This window comes from Artemia sp. Qi Xiang Cuo, chromosome 1 (assembly GCF_049724085.1).
Source record: "Artemia sp. Qi Xiang Cuo chromosome 1, ASM4972408v1, whole genome shotgun sequence".
In the NCBI taxonomy this organism is placed as follows: domain Eukaryota; kingdom Metazoa; phylum Arthropoda; class Branchiopoda; order Anostraca; family Artemiidae; genus Artemia; species Artemia sp. Qi Xiang Cuo.
Window position 1 is genome coordinate 93555720 of NC_142794.1, and position 16687 is coordinate 93572406.

Here is a 16687-nt window from a genome sequence, read left to right on the forward strand (position 1 = left end):
GGTATAGAGAGCAATCCTTGTCAATAGAAACCAATTAAAGTATAGAAGAAACCAAATAGAAATAGATAGAAATTCTATTTTTTTTTCTGATCTTAAGAGAGGTCTAGACATATTTTAGACAATATAGAAGAAGATTGAAATTCTTTCTGGTGTTAAGACAGGTTAGAGACCTATTTTCTAGGCAATTTTCTAAGCTTTAAACATAGGGAAAGCATAGGGATAATAGCGTAAAAATACTTTCCTTGGGCATAAATTGCATACATTTATTCCCAAGTTTAATACAGTAATAATAAAAGATTAGTACTATTCAATTCCCTATTCAACACTTTTTCCAAATACAATGGTCATTAACACAACAATTGCACCCCACTTTTACCTAATAGGACTAGATATAGCTAGGCTTTATTTAAAAAAAAGCTCTAGAAAAACATTTAGTTTATAATATGTAGAAAATTTGTATTAATTATAATTTCAGATAACACAGTATTGTTACAAATTTCTGTACGGAAATCTGTGTGTCTCAATTTTGTAAATAACTGTACACTTGAAAAATCTGTGAGTATTCCTGCAAATTTTCAATTCCTTCAAGTGCTTACTCATTTTACAAAATTGAGAAAGAGGCAGACACTTCGACTATGGAAACAAACTATGATCGATGTATATCTTCTGCATGTTATGCAGAAAAATTCTGTTATAGTAATGCTGTCAGGTAAGATAATTTATTGGGCAGAACTTAGATAGACAAAAATGAAGAAATATACCGTTATATTCTGAATTTAATATTCTTACTAAAAATGATAATTGCTGCTGTTGCCATTGGATTCCACTCCCCTTCTCCTCATAAGGTAAAAAGTTCAAATTTTCTCTTTTTTTCATATTGGCATTATTTGATATTATGAACTAACTGGAGAGGAGAATTAGGTGCAAAATATAAGGATAAACCCAAAGAGATCAGCAAACTTTTGTAATTATCCTAGGGCTATATTGGGTATCATTAGTTTCTTCCAGCTGGACGAGGATGCTGAAGTTTCTCTTTAATTTCTATCTGATTTCTGTCCTATAGTATACATCAGCTGCATTTTTCTTCTGAGATTTTGCAGCCTAGGACTATATTCCCCACCATATTCCCCTTATTAAATTGGAAGAGCATTGAATAGGGAACCAAACAGAACTATTTTTTGCCATTATAGTGTTTCCTTCAAAGAGGAAACGATCGTACTCAGTTTCCCACAGTTTAGGATTGCATTTGTCATGGTAGTAAGGTGGTAACCATTATATTTTGAGAAAGCATTGAAAGAGCACAGCCCATAGTAACTAAAAGTTTAAAAACATGTAAAAAAAACTTTCTAGTGAAAATCAAATTACCATTTTTAGCTCATACAGGAATGGTAACTATTATTTTGATTAAAATTAATACTAAAATGTTACTGTGAAAACCAGTTTACAGAAATCAAACAGTACATGATAACAAACTATGAGTAAGGAGCGATGCAGTTCAATAGCAACCGAAACTCTAAAAAAACAGACTTTGAATTTTTTTTCAGAAGAAAGATCATGAACGCGTGTTTATTTGCTGTTTTTTTTTTCTAGGGGGGATTGTATCGACCCAATTCCTAAAATATATAGAGAGAGCCCATTTGAATGAAAATTGAAAGTTCTAGTACCCTTTTTAAGTCACAAAGAAGATTGGAGGGCAACTAGGCATTTTTCCATGCCCCTTATCAAAATTCTGAGATAGCCATTTTTTCAGCATAGTTGAAATGCCCAATAACTATGCCTCTGTAAATAACCCAACCCCCCACAGCTGCTGGGGAAAGGTCTTTAAGCTGTAAAATTTGTCCATTTTTATGTATAGATTTGTTATTGGGAAGTATGCATACATTTTTTTAGTGAGGGGGGGGCAAATTTTCTAATGGGGGGATTTTCCACAGGGAGAATGTTCCATGAAAAGAGAAGTTTCTAGGGCTTCAACTTTTCAGAGGAAATTTTGCACTGGGGGAATTTGCTAATAATTCTTATGCAAAATTATTTTTATTTGTCTTACTTTCTCTTTGCTGACTCAATTTTACACCAGGATTGAATTGTCTAGAAGATATTTCCATTGGAAGGAGGATTTTTCCGTGAAGGTGGAGCCAGAGATCCTGGCAACATTTAAAAAACGATCAGAAATTAAATATAAAAAAAAGAAGTTGTTTCAACTGAAAGTAAGGAGCAACATTAAAACTTAAAACGAACAAAAATTATTATGTATATTGAGGGGTTTTCCCCTCCTCAACATCTCACTCTTTACGCTGAAGTTTGAATTCTGTCTCAATTATTTAATAACAACTCCTGAAACACAAGAGTCATTTAATTAGAATAATAAGAATTTTTTTTAAAGTACTAATAAACTTTGGCATGAAGAGCAAGGTGTTGAAGAGGGGGACCCCCCCCCCCGATATATGTGCTAATTCTGTTCGTTTTAAGTTTTAATGTTGCTCCTTACTTTCAACTGAAAAAACTTGTTTTTTATATTTAATCTTGAAAGAGCCTGAAACCAATTGAACATTGGCGTTAGATCAAAAAGAAAAGAACATCATTGGAATTACCAATGGTAAAAACCAAGCACAGGAAAACTATTGCACCCACTTTTAACAACAAAGAAAATCACTGGTTTCCATAGAAAGCACTGATGTGTCCGTTTTTTTTTTTTTTTTTTTCTTGCTAGTGGGGCACTGGAACATCATAGAGAGCTGCATAAGGGCTCATTTGAAAAATATTTTTTATATCTTTATGTTAAAAAAAATATATAATTGATAACATCATCAGAGTGCTATATTTCACCAAAAATTGCACTTTGGTTATCATTGATGAGTGCCATAGACTGGAAAGCATGAAAAGGGTACAATCATAATCTCCTTGGTCAAAAACTCTAAACCTGAGGTTTATAATTCTTTATCCTGCATAGTCACCCTCCCAGCCCCCTTAAAAGGTTTCAGAAATTGTCTGCTGACTAACTGAACTATGCTTGCCTAACCCCCACCCCAAAAATTTGGGTTTTGGGGTATTATAGAAACCCTCTTAGGAGGGTTTAAATAAAACTTAATACATATATAAATGATATAAATAATTTACATTCACCACTCTTTTACCCCAAAACTTTGGGTGGGGGCAAAACATGTTTTTTTTAAATCTAGAAAGGGGGGAAGGGTAAAATTCTAGGGGGGCAAGACCCTAGGCGTTGAAGCCACTGTAACTAGAAGGTGACTGCAACATTGTAGAGAGATGTTTAAACACTCAAATCAAAACTTTTGGTGACATCAATGTGCTTTTTGTAGATTCACCTTTGGAAAAAGCACAAAAAGTCAAATTGAGTGTGGAGTTCAAGGCAATCTTATTGGCATTAATTTGTAGAACACAAAAAAAAACAGTGTTTGGGAAAAGCAAAAAGTAAAAAAAAATGCTAAATGGGACATTTTGGTCTAGTGGTAAGGGCCCTTTGTTGAGGCCATATCCCTGATCCAAACTGTTCACCACCTCCTTGAACCGAGATTCCATCTGCTCCCCTTGGCATCTAACCTCTAATCTTTTTTTAGGTAACATCAGGACCAAAGTACAGATTAACCTTCATAATTTTGGCCTCAACAAATTCCATTAGAGGGGTAACATCTTCTTCCTCAAGGGACTGCCAATTGTATTTGCTGACTCTGACAGTAATCAGCTTTATGGTGTAGACAAAGCCCCTTTCATTTTTTTAAGCCCTAGCAGTCTCTCCCTTCCTCCTGTCTACTTTGGGCTGTTTTTTTTTTTTTTTTTTTTGCTAGAGTGACCTACAGGGTTGTGTTTTGAGATGGGCTTGCTTTACCTCTTGTCTTATGTTTTGGTTGAGGTGGGTTAATGGTTGGTGTATCTGTCTGCAATCAGTTCAAGAATCTATTTCCTCAATTGAAGAGCTAAAACAGAGAATAAGTTCTGGCAAGTCTAATATCACTATCTTTAAAGGGCAGATTGGTCCAAAAAAAGTGTCTATTCTTTATGGTTGAGAAGCTCCAAAGTCAATACTGAATACTTCTGCCTTGGAGATTTAACAGTTTGTTCCTCACGTCTTGTAAATAACACAGTTCCTTCTTCTATTTCTTTATCAGACATTTTTCATGTGTCAACTAATGAACTTTATTGATCATGCAATACTGTAGTCCCAGTTCAAATGACTCCAGCTTTATCAGTGCAGTTTCTGGGCCTGCCTCTATGCAGCCTATATTTCTCCATCCAACTTATCATCAACTGGTAGACGGCATGAAACATTTGATCCAGAAAAAAAACTCCATGCATTGTCTCCATTAATGTTAATTATCTTTTAACAAGCTTCTGGATTTCCAAGTGCTTTTCAAAGAAAAATCAGTGGATATTGCTAGATTAGTTGAGATCCTGCCAAAAAATAGAACATTTCCTTCTACTGAAGAATCACTGAAAATTTCAGGATTTAAAATTGTTCATAGCCTGAAACCAGCAAACTGCAGAAAAGAAGCTGGAGTATTTGTTAGAGCTCAATATTATCAACCTTCCTTTATATGATGTACCTTGGATTGAATCTATATGGTTTGATATTATGTTTCCAGACAAAAATATTTGTACTGGGTACAGTCATAGTACAGTCCTAGTACACCTTGCTTTGAAGAATGTGATTTGGCTATTGTAGAAAACATTGATAAAATGTTCTCCTCAACATCACTAAATAATTATTCCGATTTAGTAATCGTCAGTGATTTCAACTTCCCCACAATATGGTAGATTGATTGTCTTGGGAATTCAACAAATAGCACTGTAGATTTACCTTTGGTGTCCTGTTTATTGATTATTTCCATCATCAAATTGTTAACAAGCCAAACAGGATATAGAGGTGACAAGAATCTATCCTTTTTGGATGTTGTATTTTTTAGTGATCATAGACCTTTTCTTAAAAATCAGTGTAACAGTTCAATTGGCAAAATTTTCATTTACTTATCCTGTCTGTGCATAGTTGTCCTTGGTCTCTGCTATGCACTGAAAATTGTATCAAGTCACAGAACAGGAACTTACATCAATTAATTGACCAGAGCTCATTAAAAATGATATAAGCAAATCATGGTTGAACTTATAAGAAATTATCTTATCCAGAACAAAGCACTCTTGCATCACCTTTTGAAATCAACCCAAAACGCTTCTATTTATCAAAAAATTCAAAAGACAGTTCAACAACAAAGCCACAGACTGAAGAAAAGGACCAGAACTGGCTAAATTTCTGCTGTTCTCAAAGTTGTTGACAGGTTTAAGAATAAAGCTTAAATACAGAACTTCGAGGTCAATAATATCCTCATTGCTTCTCAAAATGGCTTCATATGTGGTAGATTCATGGCCACTAACCTTCTACATATGTCTGATTATGTTACAGTACTACTTGACAAAAATTTTGCTGTTGGCATGATCCTTCAAGACCTTACAAAAGCCTTTGATAAACTTTGCATCATTTCCTTATTACAAAGCTAGAAGCTATAGCTATATACCTTTCCATTACACAGTGGGTACAGGACTTTTTATCAATAGAGCCTAAGTTGTCAGAGTTTTTGTTCTGGTGGTGCTCCTCATTTTTCCTCTACACGTTTTCCAATCCCAACTACCCAGACTTTTATATAGATCTTACCCAAGATTAATAACCTGTTGTCTATTTTTAGGATATATACATTTTAATAAAAGATATCCATCATAGATTAGGTACTGTCTAAATACTAGGGATCTTATCCTAAGATATAGGGGTAACTATTGTTTAGGTTTAAATGTTAAAATAAAATCCTTAGGCTGAAGTCAGCTAATCTGAACTAGCCTAGTCTCAAAACATTAGGGTCGTTTTTTCACTCATCTATGTGCTAAGAGCTTACATCTTTTGTCAGAAAATGCTTAAAAGTGAAATCTTTGAACTAAGATCTTACATCTTTTGTCGTTTTTATGCAAACGTCTTTCATCATTCTGCTCTGATCAGCGGTCTGAGAACAATGATGAGTATAGCATCAAAGTTCTTTCATCATTGTTCTATATGGCAGAAAGATGGCATCTTTCATGCTTTTTGCTAACATCAGCGAGCTGTAAGATCTTATAACAAAGATGAGTTGAAATAACGATAATCTTTGCAGAAAGATGAAAGATCATTCTGCCCAGATCAGCAGTCTGAGAACAATGATGAGTATATCATCAAAGTTGGCATGATAAGGGGCATGCTTTTTTACAGAGTAGCAACCATTATATATGGAAAGAGCATAGGCTAAATTGGAGAAATGAACCATGCTGTTTTGTTACTATAGTGTTTAATGTAGAAGAGCTGCTCTTCTCTAATGCTACCTATTCCTGGTATCTATGCAATCTTCAAAGCAGTAGAAATAAGGATTTAGTTGATATGAGTTTGATAATGGCTTTCTGGGATATATTACTGTTATCTTAAAGTTTTACAATCACAACAGTAGGTCTAGTGCTTATTTTATTTTTAAAAAAGGTAGGGGAGAGGGGACCATTTCAAACAATCTGCCATCAAAGTCTAATTTTTCAACCAATATACTTGGCTTTTACACACAGGTAGAACAAACACTTGGCTTCCCAGCATGTATTTATAGAATATTTTGGAAGCAAGATGAAATGTAAGCATAACTAAGATTAGTAGGCTCTGATGTGTCTGGTACAGCCCCAACCATGGGACAATAGCAGACAGATGTAGTGGCTAATCCAAATGGGCCATATATTTCAGCTATTGATTCAGACAAAAATAATTCTGCACAGAAAATACATTAGAATACATTCATTTTTAGTTTGTTTAATTTCTCTGACTCTTAAATTTTACCAACTCCAGTCATTATTTTATGGATGGTACCACAATTTTCCATTTTGTTAAATAAAGAGCATGAAAATACTGACATGACATATACTGAAATAATAATCTTGGTTGGTAAATGCGGCAGTTTTAACAACTCATGCAGTTATTTTATGGATGACACCACAGTTTTCTATTTGGTTAAATAAAGAACAGGAAAATACTGATGTGACAGCTAATGAAATCTCAATGTAGGTCAGTAAATGCAGCAACTAATTTGTGTTGTAAATTTACAGACAGTGTGAAAGTTCTTAATTCTGGTAAATAATGAATAAGAAAATACTGACATGACGTGTACTGTAATTTTGGTCTTGGTAAGTAAATGTAGCAGTTGTACAAACTTGTGCATTGATTTAATGGATGGCACCACTATTTTCTATTTGATTAAATAAAGAAAATGAAAATAACAACATTAGATCTACCAAAATCTCAATCTTGGTTAGTAGATGCATTGGTTTTACCAACACATGTATGGACTTTATGTATGGCACTACAATTATTCATTTGGTTAAATGAAGAACATAAAATTACTAACATGACATCTTCCTAAATTCCAATCTCAGTTGGTAAGCACACCAGTTTTACTGATAATAAAGTAAGGGTGAAAACCTCACTCATTAGAAACTAGTACCAGTTACTTGCAAGGCATTGAGGCTGCAGTCATGTTTTATAACAGGCTAGGTAGTAAGTAGATTAAGAGTTGTTGATGGTAAAAAAACTGACGCCTATCCAAGGGAATTACAAGTCAGTTTCAAAATTCACAAAGTACATGAGTTGGAAAATTGATCTTAAGTGCAAAGGAATAGATTAATGGAAGTCATTAGATATCTTGAGTTTGAGAACAAATTGAGCAAAGACAAAGTGTTGAGGTGCAAGAACATATTTGACAAAGACTATTGTAAACAGATCAATGCCATTTTTCACAAAAACAAAAAGCCTAAATGGATTTCAGGCCCTGGGCATGTTGTTTGCCACATAAGCAACCAAAAGAATCAAATTAGCCATGCATTACTGCCAAAAAAAATTCCAGAAGTCTTAAAAAGGAAGGCATAAACTAAGAGGTGCTTATGTTTTGAAGCAATGATTATGCAACCCTTATGTCTGGTATTTGACAGGATGTCCAAGAACACATATGAGCTGAATTGGGAAGACAAGCATGCTAAATTCAATCCATGACTAATAGAGAGAATATCATAGTGGAACATGCCTGCAGCAACACCTCCATAATCCAAAAATGTTTGAAATCTTACAGGAACTGTATATATTCTTTACAAATTGAATGAAAAAAGTCATTGCTTAGAACCACATTCTTAAGAGTGCTGAACTGATGCTGAAGCATAAGAATCTGTCAATGACAAGATGAATATCCTGGTCAGGTAGTTTGATGACATTTTGGACCAGCTTAAATACAATTGTTGAAGTTCTCAAAGAGCTAATAGAACATAACAAAGACAAGATAATAAAAGAAAAAGTCCTACTTCTGCATTGCCACATTACCTCCTTTGCTTTTATCCTTGCGATCATACACAAAGCTCTTTGAAGACAGAGATTCTTGCAGAAAAATTTCAGACTGGAAAGCTTGATCTGGTGATTGCAAACACAAGACATAGGGCAATACATAGCATCTTATATGCTCTCCTCTGAGAGCAGAAAAAAGCTGATTCAATAGCCTAAGACAAGTTTCTACTTAAACAGTGTCCTAGGTATCAACTGGCTCATTATTCAGAGGCAATTTCTAATCTTGGAGTTAATGTGCTGGATGACTAGAAATTGTTCTATGCCAAGGAACTCTGCAACATCCTCAGAGCCCTAATCAATAGCTTGGACAACACAATCCATGATAACTCTTCCTTTCTTGAGCCAGTGCACCAAAGTCTACTTGTAAAAATGGACAAGGGCTATGTAAGACTTTCCAAAGCCACAAAGATTTTTCCAAGAAAAGACCTAGATCTTCTGGAACTCATGCTAGAGCTATTGGCCAGGACGGAGGTCAAAAGCAATAAAGTCATTGATGACACCATCTTTGAGACCCTATTCTATGAAATTCCTATAGTTAAATCAATATTCCCAACTCTCTTGTCAGATTACCAATGAATTGGTATAGCATCACCAAATTTGGCCATGGTGAAAAGAAGTTTCAGCAAAGTAAAACTGGTCATGAGACATTTATGTACAACAATTGACAATGACTGTTTTGATCACTTTGCCATGATGTGATAGGAGACTACCAAACAAAAACATTCAACTTTTTAATTGAAGTTTTGTAGTTGTGTCCTTCCCAAAAAAAATTATGTGTTAAATCTGTATAATTTAACTGAAATTGTCAATTTCCCACTTCTGAGCTCTGTTTGTATATAAATCATATCATTGTTTTACTCCTCTTGTACCACTCCTTTCTCAACTAGATCACCAACTAGCTGTATGCATACTTTTTGCAAGAAACTGAACTAATAGGCTAATCGTCTTCAGGCTAAACTGTGTTCTCAATTTTTATATTCAAAAAGGAAGATTATGCTAACTATTGAAAAAACAAAAAAAAAACCGTTGGTAAAATCCCTTGCTCCCCTCCAAACACTTTGACTAGTAACACCCTTGCTTACAACAATAAATTTGGGTTATGGTTTCACCATTTCTGGTCACTGAAATGTAGCCAATTCCTTGTGCACTAGTCTTGTAGCCTGTGGTTCATCTTGTGATTCAAATCTGTCAGTCAGGTACTGGGAGGAAATGAGGCTATGAAAATTGATCTGGATTAAATGGTCATATTATTGTCTAAAAAAAAACATAAATATGTTCTGAATACTCATCTTTTGAATAAATGATGCTTTCAAAAGTTGTACAACTTCATACACAGATATTTGCTGGCCATGATTTTTTGGAAGCCAATAATAATATAGACTCTTTGACAGCCCATTTCAAAGAACAGCAAATTGATATGTCATGTGGTTAAAGGAAGGAGAGCAGCAGGGTGGGAATATGAGATAGTAGTTCCCTTTTCCTTGCAAAAATTGATAGTTGGAATTGAAACATGGCTTTCATGATTGTTGAGCAGCATTAGGATAGGATTTTCTAAAGTTGTTTCTGAAAATGTTGAAAAAACAAGCAAAAACCATCTACTGTCATACAACCACTATGACAGGCAAGACAAAGGCATCCAGGGGGCTGCCTCAAAATATCCTTTCATGCAAAATATCTTAGTATCCAGGGCTAACCTAGCAGCAACAGATAAAACAAACAACATGCAGACCTAGAAATCTTCACTTTGCTTGGTCAGTGAGGGGTGAAACTGGATGCTTGCAATTTGTTTGGAACAGCCCCAACACCATTGTTTCTAGACAGACAAAAGAAAAATAAATAGCAACTGTGGTCCAGCAGGTTAGCCAATGAATACAAGAATCACTCCACAGAGGATCTAAATAGAAACCTATACACCAGCAAGAATACAGAATTATAGCTGTTTCAATTAATGGAAATAAATGTTTCCAACCTGTTATGTTCAAATTTCTAGCAAAAGCTAAAAAACTTTAGATGTTGGTAACATCTAAATCAGTTTAGTTTTCAAAACTGATTTGAAACTTTAACCCTTTTTTTGCACTACATCAAGGCCATCTATCCTGAATTTTGGTGTGTAGCAAACTAAATATCAGATGGCCAAAAATCAAAGGACTGTTTTGTCCCCACTTATGATATGCCCCCCTCTCCTTTATAGGCCTAGAATTGGGGCTGTTGAGAAGGAAACATGACAAGTTAACACATTCCACAAAAATTTACCCTCATCCCTCTCCCCTAATATGTAAATATATATTCCCATGTATTTGCCATGTGTCACTATTGTTTTAACCTGTCTATCTGAAAATTGAATCCATTCTGACAAAATAAGGAAACAGAAAATACATGGGAAATAAATAATATGGACTATACATTTGCACATTCAAAGGGGGAGGGGGTAAAGTATTACAGCATTTAATGAAGAATCAACTGACAGGGTAAGAATCCTAGTACTCAGACAATGCATAATCTTTGGCTTAGGCCTATATATTAATTTAAAAATATAATTTAAGAATGGATATCATAACCTATAGGCTATAGAGTCTTATAGTTGGCATTAAAAATTCAAACAGATCTGATGGCAAGACCATCTACTCTCTAGTTTATATAATAGAGATGTTACAGTGAATTTAACTATTAAATGGGTAATTAACTGTCTGATTACAGGCATCTTACCTAATTCTCTATTTCTCTAATCTGACTTCTGCCTTATGCTGTATTTTTAGGTAAGGTTTATATCAATGGACTATTCAGGTAGCTAAGAAATAAACTTATCTCTATAGTCAGAATTCTATCCTGAATCCAAATTTAACATGCATTAGCATCAGCAATGAACTTTACCCCACCCCTATACATACAAATTTAGGGTAGGCCTATATATTTCCACATAAGGGGGGGGGGGGAGTAAAGTCCAAACTAACTTGCATAGTCAGAATTGCATCCTGAATCCAAATTTAACCTTCATTTGTGTCTGAAATGAACTTAACCCCCCCCCCCTCCCTCTCTAATGTTCAAATATATAGGCTAGGCCTACTTTGAATTGGTATATATAGAGTGGGGATAAAGTTCATTTCTGATGCAAATGCCTGTTAAATTTGGATTCAGGATGCAATCTGACTATAGAGGTAAGTTTATTTCTTACCTACCTTAATAGTCTATTAACATGAACCTTACCTGTATTTTTACCCCAAAATAAAGAGCATTTTCAGCCTATTCACAAAACCTAGCCATAGAAAATATTGTCAGGTTTCAAATTCTAGTTTAGCTTCCTTTTGCCATCTTGGAAAGGGGCTAGGTTAGGAAAATGAAACTTTAAGGGATGGGTCTACAGACTAAAGTATATATGGGAAGGTATTTTGAAGTACCTACCACCATATCTTCTCTCTCTAGAGGGTACTGACCTTTAAAAGTCTTTGTGATATAAAAGTGAAACCTTGCAAAGTAGTACTTCTGCTAAAATAAAGTAGCCAACAAGAAAACTGTTTTCAGTTTCACAACTTTGCTCAATCTCAATTTACAAGGTTTCAAATATCTGTAAATACATTTCCTAAATTTAGGGAATAATATTCATATGGCTTAAAACTCTACTCAAATAACAGGAATCAAATTTTCTGAACTAAACTAGAGAAAAATAAACTAATAAGAGAAAATTAAGGTAAACTGTTGTCTTATCAAAATTCCAATAGCCTAGATAGGCCTATAGACCTATCAAGTAGGCAAATTTCTAAGACTTAGAAATTAGAAGAAGGCTAACATAGGAGCTTGGAAATACCTTCCCAGAGTATATTTTTGGCCCTGGATTCATTACTGAAAGTTTCATTTCCTTAAACTGACCCCTTTCCAAGATAGCAAAAAGTAGCTAAATTAGAATTTTGCTGTTTGATTTTGTCTATCTTGATAAATAGTTGAGGAATACAAATAAAACTTTCAGTAACAAATCCAAAGTCTCAAAGATCCTAGGCCACTTCCACCACTTTCCTCTCTAAAGGGCACTGAACATATACAATCCTTATACTTCAAAATTAAAAGATTGAGAAACAGATTTACTGCTTAATAAGGTCAAATTAAGCTAAGAATTCATTTTTGAAAGTTTGACTAACCCAACTCAATATAGGCTAGTAGCAAGTCCCTCAACCAGATATATAGGCCTAACCCATCTAAGTCCCAATTTAATTCACAAGGGAGTTGTTTGCAAGCATTCGGCTGATACCCACATCAAATTGATTATGAAAAAAAACCTTTGCTTTCTCGATCAGGATGTCTAGATCTGGAATAACAAATTTAATCTTCTACTTTTTGCCGTTAATCAACTTTTTCCCGTTTATTACTATTCTTCTTCTTCTAAAGCGGCGTTCACAATCGTGTCTAGCTATAATGCGATGTCTAGACACGTGTCTAGCCAGAATTAAATTTCTAGGTAACGACTATTCCAAAATTAAATTTGTTAATTATACAAATATACTGAACAAAGTAATAATTTAAACAATTAGTTCTAGCCTGTAGAACCCATTATGTATTAGTTTTTTAAACATAGCTAATTTAAATGTGTTAAGTTCCATTGTTATCATTATTTTGTTTAGATTTGTAAACTGAAATTTAATTTTTGTTTTCTCATTAATTGTTTTTTTCATTTTAGGAAAATATACAACACCAGACATAGTAATGAAGCACACTAAGTCAATTGTTTTGCTTATCTCGTCCATTAGTTTGTGACAGTAAAAATAGGGATTATAATATTTGAAAGTTTTGTCCGCATAAGCTCTATTGATTGGCTAGAAATGACAATTAGAAACTAAATTTGTAGTTTTAGCTAAGCACCGAATTTTATATGTGAACGGTCGTTGCCTAGACATTGGATTCTGGCTAGACACGTGTCTAGACATGGAATTCTAGCTAGACGCGCTTGTGAACGTCGCTTAACGCATACTTTGTTGCTGTTCATGTTGATTTCGATGTTTCTGGGGCGTCAGTAGTCCAACCACTTGCCATTATCAATCTTATCCAAAACAGCGGGATACTGTGCTTAACCCCGATACCGAGCTAGTTTACTTTTTCAGACTATTGTATCTCTTGCTTTCAGAAAACAGTAGTGTTCACTTCCCTCTGTTTTTCTGTTTTCGCGATACCTGTTGTTGTACTCAATAAAACGCAGTGATCACAATATCGTATCTTTCGACCCCCAGTGTGTCATAATAGTGAAGCAGCTTTTGTGCTTTGCAAGCAGCAGAACACAGAAGAAATTTGGACTCAGTTCATTTTGAGAAAAAGGAAAAAAACGGACACTGCTTCTTGCAAATATCTTATAGCATTAAAATCAGACCCAGTTTGGAGGCTCTGGCTAGGACAAGATTTGAACAAAGGATACCGCAATATATGTAAATGGAAGTTGGTTCGGCTTCCTATCTTCATTGCAGTGGGAAGGGGCGTCACAACGGGTATGCAGCAGTCCAATCTTTTTGAAGTTCGGTGAAAGTTTGACAAAAAGTCCAAAATTGAACTGAATCTGAGAAAAAAAGTGGCTAAAGCGGAATCTCAGAGATTAAACTAAATCCAAGTAGTTTAAATGCTCTCCGTATACATGCTTTTTTTACCCCATTTTTGTAAAAGGAAGTAATGGACTAGAAAGTAAGAAAACTAGAAAATATAAACGTTTTTAATTTTATCAATTTAATAAATCAAATAATATTAACATTTTGATTACTAAATATCAGTATATGTATATTAAACTGACAATGCACTTTCATTTGTATTTTTCAGTGAAGTGCAATTTTTGTTCTGGCCTTGGGAAGGCGTAAAGGTTTTGCGCCCATCTTATGTTAATTTCTGCTCGTTTTGAGTTTGACTCGGTTAATTATTGTAATTTTTGTTCGTTTTTGGTTTCATTTTTGGATGTGTTTGGGAAAATTATGGGCGTGAGAGGGGGGTAGTCGCTATCCAATCACTTCCAACAATTAAAAAGGGCACTAGGCCTTTCAATTTCCAATTGATTGAGCCGTTTTGAAGTTTCTACGACAACACTTTCAATAAAAACCTCATATGCCCCCAGGGCATAACTTACAACCCCTGCCCTGAGGGATGTGGGGGAAGGAGTTGTCATCCTTAAAGACCTAATTTCCAAAACTTTTAACTACGTTGAATAAAATGGCTGTCTAAAAATTTTGATTGGATGTGTTTTGGGAAAAGGTGGGCGAGAGAGGGGGTTACTTGCCCTCAAATCACATTTGGCTATTAAAAAGGGTACTAGTCCTTTGAATTTCAAATCGAATGAGCCTTTTTCAAGTTTCTACGACAAAGACTTCAATAAAAACCTTTTATGCCCCCAAGGCATAAGTTATAATCCTTGCCTTGAGGGGGGGGCTAGTTACCCTCCAATCCCTTTCGACTATTAAAAAGGGCACTATCCCTTTGAATTTCCAGTCGAATGAGCTTTTATTGAAGTTTCTAAGACAACGCCTTCTTTAAAAACCATATATACCCCCAGGGTACATCTTAAAACCCTTGCCCTGAGGGATGTGGGGGAGTGCCCTCCTCAAAGACATATTTTCTATCTGGAAATCAACTACGCTGAACAAAATGGCTATCTCAAAATTTTGATTAAATGTGTTTGGGGGAATGATGGGCGTGGGGGCTTGTTGCCGTCCAATCACTGTCAACTATTAAAAAGGGCACTGGCCCTTTGAATTTCCAATCGAATGAGCCTGTTTTGAAGTTTCGACGACAACCCCTTCTATAAAAACCTTATATGCCCCAAGGGAATAACTTAAAACCCTTGCCCTGAGGGTTTTCGGGGAGTGTCCTCCTCGAAAACATATTTTCTATCTGGAAATCAAGTACGCTGAACAAAAAGGCTATCTCAAAATTTTGATTGGATGTGTTTTGGGGAATGATGGGCGTGGGGGAGGGGGGGGGGTTAGTTGCCCTCCAATCACTTTTGACTATTAGAAAAGGTAACTAGCCCTTTGAATTTCAAACTTAAAACCCTTGCCCCGAGGGTTGTAGGGAAGTGTCCTCCTCAAAAACATATTTTCTATCTGGAAATTAACTACGCTGAACAAAATGGTTATCTCAAAATTTTGATTAGATGTTTCTGCGGGAATGATGGGCCCGGGGGGGGGCTAGTTACCCTCCAATCACTTTTGACTATTATAAAGGGCACTAGCCCTTTGAATTTCCAATCGAATGAGCCTTTTTTGAAGTTTCTATGACAACACCTATAAAAACCTTATATGCCCCCAGGGCATAAATTAAAACCATTGCCCCGAGGGCTGTGGGGGAGTGTCCTCCTCAAAAAGATATTTTCTATATGGAAATCAACTAAGTTGAACAAAATTGCTATCTCAAAATTTTGATTGGATGTATTTGGGGTAATGATGGGCGTGGGGGGGGGGGGCTAGCTGCCCTCCAATCACTTTTGACTATTAAAAAGGGCACTAGCCCTTTGAATTTCCAATCGAATGAGCCTTTTTTGAAGTTTCTACGACAACGCTTTCTATAAAAACCTTATATGCCCTCAGGGCATAACTTAAAACCCTTGCCCCGTGAGGTGGTTGTGGGGGAATGTCCTCCTCAAAAAAAAAAATTCTATTTGGAAATCAACTACGCTGAACAAAATAGCTATCTCAAAATTTTGATTGAATGTGTTTGGGGGAATGATTGGCGTGGGGGGGGGGCTAGTTGCCCTCCAATCTCTTTCGACTATTAAAAAGGGCACTAGCCACTCCAATTTCCAATCGAATGAGCCCTTTTCGAACTTTCAACGACAATTTCTTCGATTCGAAGTGCCCAGGTATGGAGAGAGAAAAAAAAAATAAATAAAGAACACATTGTGCCCACATCGTTCTTTACTTTGGCAGCGCTAGCACTCTGCCTATGATAAACAAGGAAGTAGAATGCGTATCGATACTTTTTGCTCGAACTTTCGTTACTGGTGCATTATACGGACACTTCTAAAAAGTCAAGTTTGGTTAATGCTAATAAAATGAAATAAAATAGGATGAATATATAGTAGTTTATAAACAAATTTGGGCTATATATTTGCACATTAGGGGGTAAGTGGGTGGGGGTTATAGCATAGCATATATTATATATGTAACTTAACCTAACCTAGGTACCCTTTCCCCCTTAAACCCCAAAAAACAATCGTTTAAATATTGTAATTCCTTGAGAAATCACGGCTTTGCAGTCATTTATGTATAGCGGTCTCTTGAGAACAGTTTGTTTGACGAGTTTTTCGTGACTGGTTTCCCTTTACAATATATAAAAGTG

The 16687-nt window shown here is 35.4% G+C and overlaps 1 protein-coding gene across 1 annotated transcript in view; it reads right to left on the reverse strand.

Moving 5' to 3' along the window:
• The window catches only part of Cdep (Chondrocyte-derived ezrin-like domain containing protein), a 161626-nt gene extending 148854 nt beyond the window's left edge, over positions 1 to 12772 (reverse strand). Inside the window, exon 1 of the mRNA XM_089087847.1 lies at positions 12661 to 12772. The gene's annotated coding sequence lies outside the window, so the exon portion shown is untranslated. The remainder of the gene's footprint in view (positions 1 to 12660) is intronic.
• Positions 12773 to 16687: the final 3915 nt, after the last annotated feature.